General features: G+C 39.1%; 1 long non-coding RNA gene across 2 annotated transcripts in view; it reads left to right on the plus strand.

The window, feature by feature from the left end:
- The window catches only part of LOC132649497 (uncharacterized), a 163193-nt gene that overhangs the window by 79276 nt on the left and 67206 nt on the right, over positions 1-16711 (plus strand). For both annotated transcript variants that reach the window (XR_009587948.1, XR_009587949.1), the window contains exon 2: positions 276-501. This is a non-coding gene — a long non-coding RNA (uncharacterized LOC132649497). The remainder of the gene's footprint in view (positions 1-275; positions 502-16711) is intronic.

Genomic DNA, 16711 nt, shown 5'->3' on the forward strand with positions numbered 1-16711 from the left:
GAATATTACTCAGCAATTAAAAACAAGGAAATCATGAAATTTGCAGGCAAATGGTGGGAACTGGAAAAGATCATCCTGAGTGAGTTATCCCAGAAGCAGAAAGACACACAGGCTATATACTCACTTACAGGGAATTTTACCAAAGACTTTGCTGTACTGTTTTTAAGTAACAACATTCTGGAGTAGGAAGGAGTGCTGGAAACATAGGGCTTAGATTGCATCCTTTTTAATACAGTTTCTTATACATCTGTTTGCCTTTTGGCTTATGTTCACAGGTAATGACAGCAGTAATGGTGGCGGATATGCTCATTGGCCAATCCTAGATGACAGAATGGCGTGTGGCCTCAGGGGTAGCATTTGACCTCCTTCTGATTGGAGCATTAGAAGCTTAAAGGGGCATGACCAAACTATCAAGAAATGTGAAGCACATCTAGAGGCCTTGTCTGGGCCCAAGGAAGAAACAGACTAGTCTGACCAGCAACCCATTTCTATAAAGGACAAGTGAGTAAAACTTGCAGGTTTACCCATCACTCTATCTCTGCTGCAGTCATTCAGTTCTATCATCATAGAGTGGGAGCACTGATAACACTTTAAGTAAAGTGAGTGCTTCTTCGACAATTAGATGATTTGGTGTATCTGATTTCTTACAAAACAATTTCTATAAATTTACTGTATGGGTATTTGGAGTGATAGGAGTGAAGAGAAACCATGCTTGATTAATATATTATAGTTCTCCTACTACGTAGAGTGAAAGGTTCTGCAGTCGTCAGTTGTACCACACCCTAAGCCATGAGTGACCTGTCTTTTTTATTTTCTATACTAAAAAATAAAAATAAAAAACATAGACTTTACAGGCATGCAGTTTTAGAGTATATATTCATAATGTTTACTGATGCACAATTACTTCCCAAATGGTTTTACAACCATTATTATTAGCTTTCTGATTTCCGATGGCTCACTGCTTTCAGAGCTTGAAAAAGCACTGCTCTTCTGTCACTCTCCTGTCTTAACCTTTAATATCTCCTCATTGCTTGCAGAATACAATACAATTTCCTCAACCTGCCACTCAATACTTTCGCAATTGGAACCAAACCTCTCTTTCCAATTTTATCTCTAGCTCTCCCTTATGCTGCAAACTTAAGCTTGCCACTGCCCTGAGCATATTTCGACCTCTCCATCTCTAGGTGTTATCAAGCTGGTTCCGCTCTGCCTTCTGCTCCAGCCATTTTGAAAAGCTACCCCTGTCAGTTAGTTTCCAAATAAGGTAATGATACCACAAGCACCACATGTAATTATAACTAATTACTGGAAAATATTAGGAAAGTTATCTTTTACTATTGCATACATATACAATTTTAGGCTTATGTTTAATAATAAAACCAGAGAGCTCCAAATTATAGCAATTTAGAGTGTCAGATTTGGCCCAATTGAGCTCACAAGGTATAATAAAGATATCATACTGATTTCAGCAAATTGCACAGTTTTTATCTATTAACACCTCCCTAGTGTGAAACAGGCTCCTGTTAGCTTCCTCCATCAGTATTTCAGGATGGAAGTTGCGGTGCCGTCAGCACTTGCAGCTTAAGTAATAGTGATAATCACATTATCCAAGATATGCTTGGAGTAAGAACACAAAGTGATAGAAACACACAGACCTGTGGCCAAATGCTCTATTTCTACAAAACAAATTTGGGTTAATGACAGCGCTCACTTCTCTCCATTTCTAGTGAGTATGAAGGTGAAAACAAGGAATTTCAAACTATGAAATGTTAACATTGAACTCTAAACGTCTCTTTTATTATATTGGGAGAATGACAGAAACAACTTCTCAAATATGGCACCATTTGAATTGTACCTTGAAAAATGATTTGCATGTAAAAGTAGATAAATGTGTAAAAGCTAAGCAAAAATTGAGACAAAATTTGGAGGAAGCCGGCAATATAGATAGAACGGACTCTAAATATGAATGTGGACATGGAAATCTGTGGAATATGAGCATGGCGTAATATGATGTTAGATCATGGTAAAAAAAAAAACATAGTCAGAAAGCATATTGGTTTGTGAGATTGATTTACTAACTAAATTATCTAGTGCCCTGGACACCAAATAGCAATAGCACTTGATAGACATGTGGCATTATCGACAGCACACAGCAAGGTCTCCAGAAAATGTTCTCCTGAAGACACTTCAAACAGCTTAGCTCAACTGAGGCTCCATGGAAGAAGGCTTTTGGTATATTATGTTGAAAGTTCACCTTCATTTAAATTAAATAGATGTTAGGAAAAAATTTTGTAAAGTATTCTTTAGGAGAAGCATAGAAAAGTAGAACAAACTTATGACCTCATCTTCTTGGGAAAACCCTGCGCAAATTGGCATAACATGTTTCATTTATTTATTACAATTTATTCACTTTGTATCCCAGTTGTAGCCCCCTCCCTCGTCCACTCCCAACCCCAACTTGCATAACACCTTAATAGTAACGAACTTGTTCTCCAGTTAGAAAAAAGATGACCACTGAAAATTTCTTGAGAATGACAAAGGTGGAGAGCTGACTCAGTGGTTGCGAGCATAAAGTGTTTTTGCAGAGAACTCCAGCTGAGCTGCCAGCAAACATGTTGGGTCATAACTGCCTCTAACCCCAGCTCCATGGGATCTGATAACCATTCCTGGATTCTGTGTGCACCGGTATGCTCATGCATGTATTCACACAAATAATACATATATACAAAATTAAAAATAATAAAAGTATTACAGGAAGTCAAAGACAAAGGGTCATATGAATAAAGATAGACAGCTTTGAGAGATGATTCTGACACAGGTGAAGAAATATCCTTTAGTTTACTGAGCAAAGGTGGGTAAAAAGTGCTTCTGATATAAAATTGAGAATTGGAAGATAAGATCTTATGCTCATCTCCTGGAAACCTCCATAGAGCATTAAAAAAAATAGGAAAAAAAATGAAGTGTCTATCTATGAAATAAAGTGTATGTGAGAATGTGGACTAGACAAATGAAGGAAAAATCTTTTACATTTGAAGTCAGGAGTAGAGATGCAAGTACTGCCCTCAAGCCTTGGGACCTGGAGAGGGAGCATGACAGTCCAACCATCTGAACCTTGATAACAGTTAAAGAAAGGAGTCCAAAGAAGGCTATTCCTGTGTAAGCCTCCCAAAAACAGGAACTAGGAAAAAAAACTTACTTTGAAACAGGTGTAATAATAAAAGACTAATCATCACCATTTCTAAGCAATACATGATATAAAACAAAGGAACAAAGGAAGAGGTCAAAACTTATACGTACTCCTATCATGTTTCCATAAAAGAGATGATTGTGTGTCGTTTTGAGATTTTAAGAAAATGTATTATTTGTTAGTATTAAATTAAAACACACAAAAAAGCTACAGAAGGCCCAATGAAGGGAATATGAGGTGGTCAAAAACTGTAACAAAATGAGCTATCATGGAAATAAAATAAAAATTAGAGGTAGAGTAAATATATTTTATTATTAAAATCATATTGATGCTCATGTATAGCTAGGATTAGGGCTGTATGTTTTAGGCAAAAGGAGAGAATAGAAGTTACAGTAATTCTTCCAGCAAAGCCACAAAATAATAGAACAAACATCTTCCAGATGCTAAAATTTAAAAGCGAACCCAAACTGCTAGTGAAAATAGATTAATAGTCCCACAACACATCCCAGAAAGCATCAATAACCTATAAGCAAAATGGTTTTGTGAAGTAATGGATTTACAAAAAAAATAAAAAATAAAAATGGAGCATACAGAGAGAACAAGCCACATGAGAGGGAAATACAGCCGTCTGGCCGCACACTCCTCATTTGCTAGGCTCCGTTTTCAAACACAGTACAGCAATGTGACTGCGAAAGGGGGTAGTTTTAAAAGCCAAACGCTGGTTCAAATATGAAAGCTGGCCGCACAATTTCGAATTGAAAGAGGCTGGGGAATATTGTTCCAATTAGACGTGAAGTCCAATGGGACAAGAGGACATGTTCCTTCTCTGTCGCCTCTATTACCCTGTGGCTGCAGGTCTGTGTTTTCCCCCCACATGGATATTTTTCCTGGCTCTCTGCTATTCGTGCTGCCATTTCCTCCAGATCCTGGTGTCTCCAAACCTGGATCCTCTCTATCTTTTTGCCGTCCTGTTAAAAATCTTTCTGAGTTGTTTCATTTTTTTTTTAAAATTTATCAAAAGTGCCAGTTGTTCTGTGGGGCCTTTGTCTAATTAAGTAAAACTATTTCTAATGATCAGAAACTCTCATGTGGCTTTGTGCCTCACATCAGATCCTGATCTGTCAGGTGAGCACTAGGGATAGGCTCTTTTAGACCTGCTTCAACAATTTTCCTAATGTCAGTTGCTATGTGCAAAGCCACAGGCCGGGTGTCTGTTCTGTGCCTGTGCTAGGTCTACTAATAAGCTCACAAGCCAGGAGTAGTGGCACATTCACGAAGCAGAGTGTAATGGAAATTATAAGTTTGAGGACATTCTGAATATAAAACCACAGTTTTTTTTTTTTTTTTTAATTTGGGGTATAGAACTCTTGCATACTAAAGGCCACTTTCATTTGGCAAAATCTCAAGAATTCAGTGTTTCCTTTTTTCATTGGAATAACATTTGAGAGTTGCTATGATATCTAATAATAAAATAAAACAAACTATTTCATGGCATTGAAATAGGAAAAGAAATAATTGTCTTTTGGATACACAATTATAAACCCAGATGTCAGGGGGCCAGTGCCTGAATTACATACTGAGTTTTAGCCAGTCTGAGCAACACACACACACACACACACACACACACACACACACACACACACACCATATAACAAAGCCAAAACCACTCCCAACCAAATACCATAGAGTAATATTTTAATTGTGTTTGGATAAAATGATGAACATTGCTGAAAAGTGTCATTCCTATCTCTACTAGTGTACTATCCCGTCTATCTCACGAGGAAAACATTAGCTTCATTACAGTCAGGCCAGTATCTAAATAATGGATAGTTTCTCATGGATTACTCACGAGACATTAAATCATGGCAAATAGGTCTCAGCATCACCACAGGAAAATTTATGTGGGTTTGTGAATATACATTTTAATATTTGTAGTTGGTTTTATGGGCATTTCAGAGGTTATTGAATTCACAAATTTATCTACCAGAAAGGGGGCTGGAACACTGATGTCCATATTTTAATTTAGATTACAATGTTTTACTAGGGGAATAGAACATGAGACTAAAGGACTAAGCATTAATGATATAACCTGAAGTAATTAAGGCAGATAAAATTGAGGATGTTACTTATGAATATAAATAAAATATGTAATCTCTGAATATGAAAGTATACAAAATCAGGTGTAAATGGAGAAGTCATCTTTCTTTTGTTGACACTCAGGTGGAGGTTAACTTTGGCATGTATTACAGAGAATATAGAAGGTTAAAGACTGATGATTTGACCAAAGGAGGAGAATGGCAAATTAGAGGCATTTTGCATTAACTTCTGTCTCCATAAATTTGAGAGTGATGATCAGAGCGCTGGCGACCCATGGCTGATACTCACTCTGTTCAGGAATTTTTCAGTCCCTGTGTGACTGACAGAATATGTGACTCAGAAGTCAGCTCAGCTGGTGGAAGGAGACCTCTCCAGGTTGCCAGACCCAGATACAGAAAACACTGGCCAGGATTAAGTCCACAAGTAGTTATGTAGTATCATGCACCTTGGAAAAGAGAGATCAGGGTTCAGCCAGCACACATCTTTCTTCCCTAACTAATTCAAAGCGCAGAGAGGAAAAACTCAGCACTTCTTCAGCCTCGCTCCATGTACACTACAAAATGGGAAGCTTGTCTAAAAGCAAGGCATCCCCATCCTCCTCGTGGTAAGCTTAGAAAGGAGCAAGGCTGGAGAGCTCCTTCCCCCTTTCCTCCTCCTCCGCCTTTCACACACGTTATTTTCTCTTGCTGTACATTTGTTTATTGTGTTTGCCCTCACCATTGTTGTATCCCATATTCTTTCTCCTCCTCCTCATTTTTGCTTTATCTTTCTTTTTGTCATTAATGTTAAAGTTTCGTGTTTATACCTATCCTAAATCTCCCTCCCCCTCCCCCCTGCCCCAGAAAGGATATATTGGAATGTAATCAATGTTTTATTTTTTTTAAACTACTTTTTAAATATCTACTTTGTTTTTGAAAACAGGTTCTAACTTTTAAATCTTTCTTTCTTTCTTTCTTTCGTTCTTTCTTTCTTTCTTTCTTTCTTTTTACTTTATGTGTTTGGCTGTTTTTCCTGCATGTTTGTCTGTTCTCTTGTGCATGCAGTGCTTTCAGAGGCCAGAGGAGAGTATCAGACCCTCTGGAACTTTAGTTATAGATGGTTCTGAACCAACATGTGGGTGCTGGTAGTCACAAAAAAAGTCCTCTGGAAGAGCAGCAGGGCCTGTGACTGCCTAACCATCTCTCCACTTCCAACAGCTTCTATATAAAATAGAGTTATAACTGTTCTTAATTTTTTCACTTTTTTATTGATTAATTCAATTTACATCTCAGTCATAGGCCCCTCCCTCCTTTCCTCACAGTCCATCCTCCCTCCTGCATCCTCCTTCTCCTGTTCTTCAGAATAAGGGAGACTTTCTACTCAGACACCCCAGCTCATCTATTCAGATGCGAACTGAGGAACTGAGTTCATCTTCCTCCCATGTGGCCTGGTAGGGCAGTCCCATCAGGGGGACGTGATAAAACAGCAGGCAACGTAGTCCATGTCAGAAATATCCCCTCACTCCTCTAACTAGTGTGCCCACATGAGGCCTAAGATGCCCATCATCTACTTATAAGTAGAGGACCCAGGTCCAGACTATGCTGTTGACTTGGTTGGTGCATCCGACTCCATAGGCTCCTCTGGAGCCTGGTTGGCTCTGATGGTCTTCTTGTGGCGCTTTTGTCGCTTCTAGACCCATTCATCCCCTCTTCTTTTCCAGTAGCCTCCATTTGCTTCCTCAATATTTGGCTGTGAGTCTCAGTATCTATTTCTAGCCAATGCTGGCTGGAGCCTCTAAGAGGAGAACTCCTAGACTCCTGTCTGCAAGAATATCAGAGTATTGTTAATAGTGATAGGGTTTGGCTTTCTTTCATGGGTTGGGTTTTAGGATTGGGCCTGGCATTGGTTGGACATTACCTCAATCTCTGTTCTACCTGTTTATCTTCATCCCTGCAGGTCTTGTAGATAGGGTGAGTTTAGGATTGAGGTTCTTGTGGGTGGGTTGATGATCTCCTCTGTCTACTAGGAGTCTTGTCTAGATAAAGAGTGTCCTCTTCAGTCTCCATGGCCCCTGCTACCAGGAGTCTTAGTTAGAGGCCCTTCCCAGAAGCCTATTCTGATGTAGGTCTGTAGCTTGTCCCAGAGATGTCCTCATCCACTGTTTCTCTTTTGTCTGGAGGCCTTCTGCCCCCCATCCCCGCTCCTACTCTCCCCTAGTCAGATCTCCACCCTTATTTCTCCTTGTGCTCCCTCTTCTACCTTGCTCCCACTCTTAACCATTACCTCTGTGTATTCTATTTCACCTTCTGAGTGAGATTTACTTGTCTACACTTAGGTCCTCCTTGTTACTTATCTTTTTTGGGTCTGTGCATTGTAGTAAGTCTATTTTGTACTACATGACTAAAATCTGCTTATAAGTGAGTACATACCATGTGAATCTTTCTGGGTTTGGGTTACTGTACTCAGGGTGATTTTTTTTTTAGTTCTATTTATTTCATGTAAATTTCATGATTTCTTTGTTTTTCATGGCTGAATAGTATTCCATTGTATAAAAGAAACCACAGTTTCTTTATCCCTTCTTTGGTTGAGAGACAGTGAGGTTGTTTTCAGTTTCTGTCTATTATGAACAAAGCTGCCATGAACATAGTTGAGCAAGTGTCCTTGTTGTATGGCAGAGCATCTTTTGTGTATATACCCAGGAGAGGTATAGCTGGTTCTTGGGGTAAAGTTATTCCCAGTTTTCTAAGAAAGTGCCAGATTGATTTCCAAAGTGGTTACATACCCACCAGAAATGGAGACAGGTTCCCCTTTCTCTACTTCCTTGCCAGCATGTGTTGTCACCTGAGGTTTTCATCTGAGCTATTCTGACTGGTGTAAGATGGAATCTCAGAGTTGTTTTTGTTTGCATTTCCCTATGACTAAGGATGTTGAAGATCTCTTTAAGTGTTTCTCCATCATTAGAGATTCCTCAGTTGAGAATTCTCTTTTTAGCTCTGTATCCCATTTTTAAACTGAATTATTTGATTTATTGGTGTTTAATTTCTTAGTTTTTTATATATTCTGGATATTAGCCCTTTGTCAGATGTAGAATTGATGAAGATCTTTACACACTCTGTAGACTCCTGTTTCTTTCTCTTGATTATGTTCTTTGCTTTACAGAAGCTTTTCAGTTTCAAGAGGTCCCATTTATTAATTGCAGACTTTAGAGTCTGAGCTGTTGGTGTTCAGGGAGTTGTTTCCTATTTCAATGAATTCAGGGCTCTTACCCACTTTTTCTTCTAGCATATTTAGTATATCTGGTTTTATGTTGAGGTCTTTGATCTGCTTGGACTTGAGTTTTGTGCAGGGTGATAAGTATGGTTCTATTTTCATATAGACATTCAGTTAGACCAGCAATGTTTGTTGAAGATGATGTTTTTTTTTTTTTTTCCCATTGTATGGTTTTGGCTCCTTTGTCAAAAATCAGGTGTGCATAGGTGTGCAGGTTTATTTCTGGGTCTTCAATTTGATTCAGTTGTTCAACAGGTGTATTTATTTTTATGTTTGGAATTTGTTCATTTCAGGAATAGTATTGAGAACCACAATATAATACATTTTTTTTTTCAATGCAGTTTATTCAGGAACATTGAACAATCCTCGGACCCCAGGGAAAGCCAGCCCACAGCTTAAATAGCCTCTGGGTAGCCAACCCAGGCGTGCCACGGGGGCAATGCAGATAGGTCCACATACATGGAAGCAAGCCAGATCCTCGGCCTTAGCCAAATGTGGAATTGTTCGTGACAGAGAGCACTCACCATCGGGAAGGTGGAAGGCGGAAACCAGCTCCATCTTTAAGGCATAGCATTCCGCAGCTCTCTACAGTTCCCCCTTTTTGTTTTAGACGCATCAGGCAAGAGTAGAGGTCTGATCTCTGATATTAGAAATAAATAGGGACTTTGTACCGATGTTCATTTAGGTGTCATCCACCCAAAGAGCATCAGACCCGTCCAATACCTTTTTCTCAGAGGCGGGACCTGGGGCATCAACCCGCATGCAATCAGACATGCTCTTCTCTGGGTCCAAAGTGGCTGACCCTGAGTGCAGTGCTTAGCCTCGCATCCTGAGCGTATCATTTTAGCTTTTTATGGTATCCAACCATGCTTGGGGAGAATGTCCTGCTTCAATGGCTGTAAAGGCCTGAATGATCATGGCTGCATCACACTGTTGTGAGACTCTAATCTTGCATATATACCACAGGCAAACCAAGGAGACCAACACCAGAAGGCCTGCTAACACTCCCATGCCCGCCCATTCCTTCAGATGATTCATGGCTGCAGCAATCCATGTTGATAATCCTGTGGCTAGTCCTGCGTCCACTCCGGTAGAATTTACTGTGACAATGGCCACTCTCAGCTGCTCCATCGTAGTATCGAATTCTCCAGTCCAATTACCTAAAATATAGCTCCACAATTGTTTAGACAGATTTGCAGCACAGGAAAAATTCTCATGTTGTATGCTAGTGACACAAAGTCCAGCATACTTTCATTGACAGCCAGGTTGAGCGATTTGCCATAGGGTATCAATTTGCTCCTGCAAGAGGTCAATCCTCTGATTGAACACCATCAAGCTTCCTTTTAGTTGAGCATTAATTCTTTTATGTACAACTAAGGCATGAGCTACATTGGCTAAATGATTATTCAGGGTCTGAGCAGTCTGCCCAGTATGACTCATGGCTAATGCCCTGGTGGTAGCTCCAACAGCTGTCAATGAGATGGTAGTAACAATGGTGGCTGTAGTTCCAAGATCCCTTTTCTGTCTGAAGAGAGTCATAGCGTGAGGGGCATCCATTTTAAGTTTACTTTGCTTTTTTTTTAAGTAAAAAGACAACTTAATCAATTTTAAATTGAATTATGCGAAACAAATAAATTTTTGTTAACAATGAAAGTTAGAAAATATATTTGACTGCTCTTTCTATGTCCTAGTAAGTCACAAGAAGTTGTTAAATTTTCTTTTTTTTTTCTTCTGTGTGTTCCTATGGTATAGGTGAATACATTGTTTAATTCAAAAGTCCAAGAAATCTTTCACATCTACAACATCCTGTAGAGGCATTTCAAAGTCAATTTCATATACTACAGAGATGTATGGTTATCGCTGAAGTCCATCACGAAGATCCTTTTATCCTCTTCCTCTTTGTAGGGTGGGCTCCCCTTTTCTGAGAAACAGGGAAGTGGGGAGGGGTTAAGAGGAGGAAGGATGGTGGTTTAAAAAGACCCTTTTATCCCAATGCCATCAGTTCTAGGTTCTCCCATCCTTTGGAAGGAGAGCCTAGACTTCTACAGCATCAAAAATAAACTTTGCCTCCAGATTAACAACAAGATTTTATAGTGTCAGTGCAGCGGGAAGCTTCTTCTGAACAGGTGGTATTTGTTTGGGGAAGGAAGGAAAATTTGCAATGAATCAATGCCTACAGAGGGATTGTTCTAGGATTCATTTTAATGGCATAATGCTTCCATTCTCTTTAAAAGTCCTCTCCCTGAGAAGTAAAATCTTCATGAAATCAAGTATAACAAAAGTGTAATAAATACACAGTTTTGTAAATGAAGTTAAAATTAAGAAGGTTCTGAAAAGGTGATTCTGAAACCTTCTTCCAATTAAGTATTACAGCTTCCCTATCCTGATTCAGATGTGGTAACATGATATATTAAAATATAGATATCAACTTAAGCCATGCCATATTTAGAGTGAAACATACCACTCTATTTCTGCTCTGAGTGGAAAGACCTACAGAAAATTGCATCTAGGAACAATGTGGATGGTGTCTTTGATATACATGCCTTTATTTATATACTTATATACATAAAAAATCAATCTTTATGGCTAATTTGTCCATTATTTAACCTGTTTATCATGACTACCAGGTAGAAATTCTGTTAGATCTGAGCTTTCCTGTACACATGATAACCATAATATACAACTGAGTACAGACTCCTACACTGAATTCTTAATGAGAATATCACATAATCAGAATGACAGAATTCAGCTTCATCTGCAAAGGATATGCCTATGCCACTCTGAGACCATGTTGTTGGCTCTGAAAGCAAACCTCATAGAGCATGCAGACCCAAGTATCTGAGCAACAGAAGCGTTGGGATTTCACATAATACCCCATAACAATTATTTTGAAGGGACCAAGACTCATTTAACAGGTACCTTCTGCTACAAGGGAGCCCTCCAAAACATTATCCAAAAGCAGTCATAAAGTTAAATGGATGCGCCAATCATCAGGCTTTGTTTGTATGTTTTGTTGAGCTAAGGCTTCCTGTATTTTTTTACACGTCTGTATTCTGACCGCTCTTACATTTATTTCCTGCTAACTTTTTCATCTGAATTTCATGGTCAGTCTCTACTCATCATTTGAAAGACAAACGCAGCACTCACGGAATGGTTTTCTAAAGACGGTTATTATGCTGTCATTGATCTGTAACCACATGTCTTTCCTGTGATGATTATTTGCTTTTCTATATAAGTTGGAAATGTTTCAGACATGAGATTTTATCCTAAGCACACTTTTTTTTCCTGGCTTTCGTTCTATCTGAACTCTGTGCAATGTTAAGGACTTATCCCTAAATCCTTCTTTTTTTCCTACCATATCAAATAAGCTGCAAAAGTCCAGTTCCCAAATAATTTCTCCCAATGCACTGCTCTCCTTTCTATTACAATGGCCTCTGACCATACTTTTGTAATACTTCGGTTAGCATGGATTCATGTAATCCCTCCTTAACACTTTTCCTATCTTCCTTCTTTATCTTTCAAGCTCTGTCTACAAGTAACAGGTTGCAGGATGCTCATGAAATAGAATCCAGGTCACATCACCCTACCACAGAAACCCCTTCAGGGTCTTCTCATTGCATTTGAAAAAAAATCTCTTAGGACCTTGCTTTCTTCTTTCCCTTCAAATCTCATTTCCTGCCGATGTTCATAAAATTGCTCATAGTGACATCAGTAGATTCACTCACCTACTTTTAGATTTGACCTATGTTGCTCTGGCTAGAATCCTTTTCAAGGAACTAGCCAGGACTGGCGACATCTTGTCCTTCAGACTACATCTTAAAAGTCGTCTATCTTTGCCCAGTGCTCATCCCCTGATGATGATGTAAATTAGGCAGCTAGTTGCCACCTCGTATCATCAGCTTCATGCTTGCTGCGTTACAGTGATGCTTACACCCTGTTTTATTTTGTGTATTTGCATTTTATGTTGTTTGCACATACATGTATGGTGACAGGAGCATGTGATTAACCTGGTGCTGTGTCCTTGGCCTCTCCAGTGTGAAGACAGCCATTGTTGTAAAACCTAGATAATATTGTATGAGCCAATTTAATAAATTCCTCTTTAGCACATATTCATTCTATCATTTCTGTTCTCTTAGAGAATACTGACTAAAACAGGGTACCAGTCTGACTGTTATGGCTGTTGTGACTACTTCTTTGTTGTGACTCTGTAAAAGCAAATTAATGACTCTTTTATTTTCTAGAACTGGCCTCAAAGAATTAAATGAATTAAAAATCGCCAAATGTGGCGTTTGCATAGATTACCCATTGCTTTGCCCTGCAAGCAGGGGAATTGGAGTTTGGGTTTCAAGAACTCATGTAATTTTCATTGACAGCCAAGTTGAGCGATTTGCCATAGGGTATCAATTTGCTCCTGCACGAGGTCAATCCTCTGATTGAACACCATCAAGCTTCCTTTTAGTTGAGCATTAATTCCTTTATGTACAACTAAGGCATGAGCTACATTGACTAAATGATTATTCAGGGTCTGAGCAGTCTGCCCAGTATGACTCATGGCTAATGTCCCGGTGGTAGCTCCAACAGCCGCCAATGAGATGGTAGTAACAATGGTGGCTGTAGTTCCAAGATCGCTTTTCTGTCTGAAGAGAGTCATAGCATGAGGGGCATCAATGGACACAGGCACCGAGTGAGGCATGCAAGTAACCAGGGCATTCCTAAATTTACTAGTATTCCAGCATTGGGCAAAAAAGCAAGTATCATTTCCACAATTACTTGGCTCTATCTGGCTAATAATGAATAAAAATGGGGGATATAGACAAACAGGGCTGTCAATGAAAATATGCTGGACTTTGAGTCACTAGCATATAACATGAGAATTTTTCCTGTGCTGCAAATCTGTCTAAACAATTGTCGAGCTATATTTTAGGTAATTGGACTGGAGAATTCGATACTATGATGGAGCAGCTGAGAGTGGCCATTGTCACGGTAAATTCTACCAGAGTGGACGCAGGACTAGCCACAGGATTATCATCATGGACTGCTGCAGCCATGAATCATCTGAAGGAATGGGCGGGCATGGGAGCGTTAGCAGGCCTTCTGGTGTTGGTCACCTTGGTTTGTCTGTGGTATATATGCAAGATTAGAGTCTCACAACAGTGTGATGCAGCCATGATCATTCAGGCCTTTACAGCCATTGAAGCAGGACAGTCTCCCCAAGCATGGTTGGCTACCATAAAAAGCTAAAATGTTACCCTCAGGATGCAAGGCTAAGCACTGCCCTCAGGGTCAGCCACTTTGGACCCAGAGAAGAGCATGTCTGATTGCATGTGGGTTGATGCCCCAGGTCCCGCCTCTGAGAAAAAGGTATCAGAGGGGTCTGATGCTCTTTGGGTGGATGACACCTAAATGAACATCGGTACAAAGTCCCAATTTATTTCTAATATCAGAGATCAGACCTCTACTCTTGCCTGATGCGTCTAAAACAAAAAGGGGGAACTGTAGAGAGCTGCGGAATGCTATGCCTTAAAGATGGAGCTGGTTTCCGCCTTCCACCTTCCCGATGGTGAGTGCTCTCTGTCACGAACAATTCCACATTTGGCTAAGGCTGAGGATCTGGCTTGCTTCCATGTATGTGGACCTATCTGCATTGCCCCCGTAGCACGCCTGGGTTGGCTACCCAGAGGCTATTTAAGTTGTGGGCTGGCTTTCGCCAGGGTCCGAGGATTGTTCAAGATTCCTGAATAAACTGCATTGAAAAAAAAATAAAAAAATAAAAAAAAATAAAAAAATAAAAAAAATTAAAAATACTTAAAAATTAAAAAAATAAAAAAAGCCCTCCCCCCCCAAAAAAAAGAGCTCATGTAAAAAGTAGATAAAGTATGGTGGATATCTATAATCCTGTGCCAGGTATGATGAAGCAAAAGATTTCTGGAGCAAGATGGCTAGCTGAACTACCTGGAATCAGTGAACTTCAGTTTCATCAAGAGACCCTGCCTCAAAAGATGAAAAATTGGAGCCTCTTATGGGAAAACTTCTATATGAATGCATACATTTGTGCGTGTCTGTATATCTGCACATGATTCACATATATACAAACATGCATACAATATGCATATAACACACATGAAATATAAAAAACTGCTAAGTATGTAAAGTTATGTTTGGCGTGCAGTAAAAAAAATTATCTGTGCTGATTTTATACATTATTTCTGTGATAATAATCACCTTTTCTTTAGTAGATATCAAGGATTCTAATTTACTTATTTTTATAGCAGTACCATCAAGGGGAAGGTTATTAGATCTAGCATGGAACACTTTCTTTAGCACCAACTCAGCTAGAAGATGCTGAAAAAGCCACTTTGCTACCTTGAATAAAGATTTTCCTCTGTAAAGTTGGTGTAAGTAAACCATATGCATTGAAGAACTGCTTAAAACATAAACATCTTGGTAGTAAGGCAATTTTCTACACTTATAAAATCTAATTTTAGCATTATAAAGTAAATTTTCTCATGTTGGAAAGAAAATTTAGCCACAGACAGGATAGACTTAGTTTTCTCCTTCCTTCTTCCCTTCATTTCATGCCATTTTCAAACCAAACCACAAATGTGTTGCTTTCATTGTTCTTATTTTTATTAGTCTCCTGGGTGTAGTACTTGGTAACCTCTATCATTGGGTCCTGCACTAGTTTTTCAGCCAATCACATTAAAAAAAGAAAACAAAACAAAACAAAACAAAAAAACACCTGGAGAAGTCACTTTGTCTGTGCTGAACATGGGAAGATTTTCTTTATTATCCCCTACATGGTAGAGAACAACACCTGTCTATACAGCATGCACATTGTATTCGATTATTACGAATAATGTAGGTTTTATTAAAGTTTTCAGTGGGGAACACATGGGTTCCATGTAATCCTAGTGTTACTATCCTAGTCTATACAAGGGACTTGAGCATCTATGATTCAGGTATCTCCAGAGAGTTTTAGAACCAAGCCCACATGAGGGAATATTGTATTTAGGTTTAAATCAATAGTTTGAAATTCAATTTTATTGTTTGGAAACTGCTACCTTCTTGTTATACTACACATTCATAGGCTTCCTAACTGACATACATTTCTTTTCTCTGTATATGAGAAATTGTTTTTTTTTTTAATTCATTAATTCAATTTACATCTCGGTCATAAGCCCCTCCCTCCTCCCCTCCCAGTCCCACCCTCCCTCCTACATCCTCTCTTCCCTATTCCTCAGAATACGGTAACCCATCCACCCAGACACCCCAGCTCATCTATTCACATGAGGACTGAGTTCACCTTCCTACCCTTTGGCCTGGTATGGAAGTTCCATCATGGGAAGTGATCAAAAAGCAGACAACATAGTCTGTGTCAAAGATATCCTCCACTCCCCTAATTAATGGGCCCATATGAAGCATAATATGCCTATTGAACTTACCGTCTTGGGGTCTGTGCATTGTACCATGTCTATCCTATAGTATATGACTAAAATCTGCTTATAAGTCAGTACATACCATGTACGTCTCTCTGGGTCTGTGCTACCTCACACAGGATGATCTTTTCTAGTTCTACCCAGTTGCCTGAAAATTTTATGATTTGCTTGTTTTTAATTGCTGAGTAGCATTCCATTTTGTAAATGTACCATGTTTTCTGTATCCATTCTTTTGTTGAGGGACAGCTCGGTTGTTTCCAGATTCTGGCTATTACAAATAATGCTGCTATGAATATGGTTGAGCAAATGTCCTAATTGTATGATAAAGCATCTTTCAGGTGTATGCTCAGGAGCCGTGTAGTTGGGTCTTGAGGTATGGCTATTCCCAGTTTTCTGAGAAAGCTCCAGATTGATTTCCAAAGTGGTTGTTCAATTTTACATTCTCACCAACAATGGTGGAATTTCCCCTTTTTCCTCATCCTCTCTAACATGTGTTGTCACTTGACTTTTTGATCTTAGCCATCCTGGCAGTTGTAAGATGGAATCTCAGAGTTGTTTTGAATTGCATTTCCCTGATGACTAAGGACAGTAAGCATTTCTTTAAGTGCTTCTTCATCATTCACGATTCCTCTATTGAGAATTTTCTGTTTAGCTCTGTATCCCCTTTTTAAATTGGATTATTTGGTTTGTTGGTGTTTAATTTCTCAAGTTCTTTCTTTATTCTGGATATTCCCCCTTTGTG

Source organism: Meriones unguiculatus, chromosome 20 (genome assembly GCF_030254825.1).
Source record: "Meriones unguiculatus strain TT.TT164.6M chromosome 20, Bangor_MerUng_6.1, whole genome shotgun sequence".
In the NCBI taxonomy this organism is placed as follows: Eukaryota; Metazoa; Chordata; class Mammalia; order Rodentia; family Muridae; genus Meriones; species Meriones unguiculatus.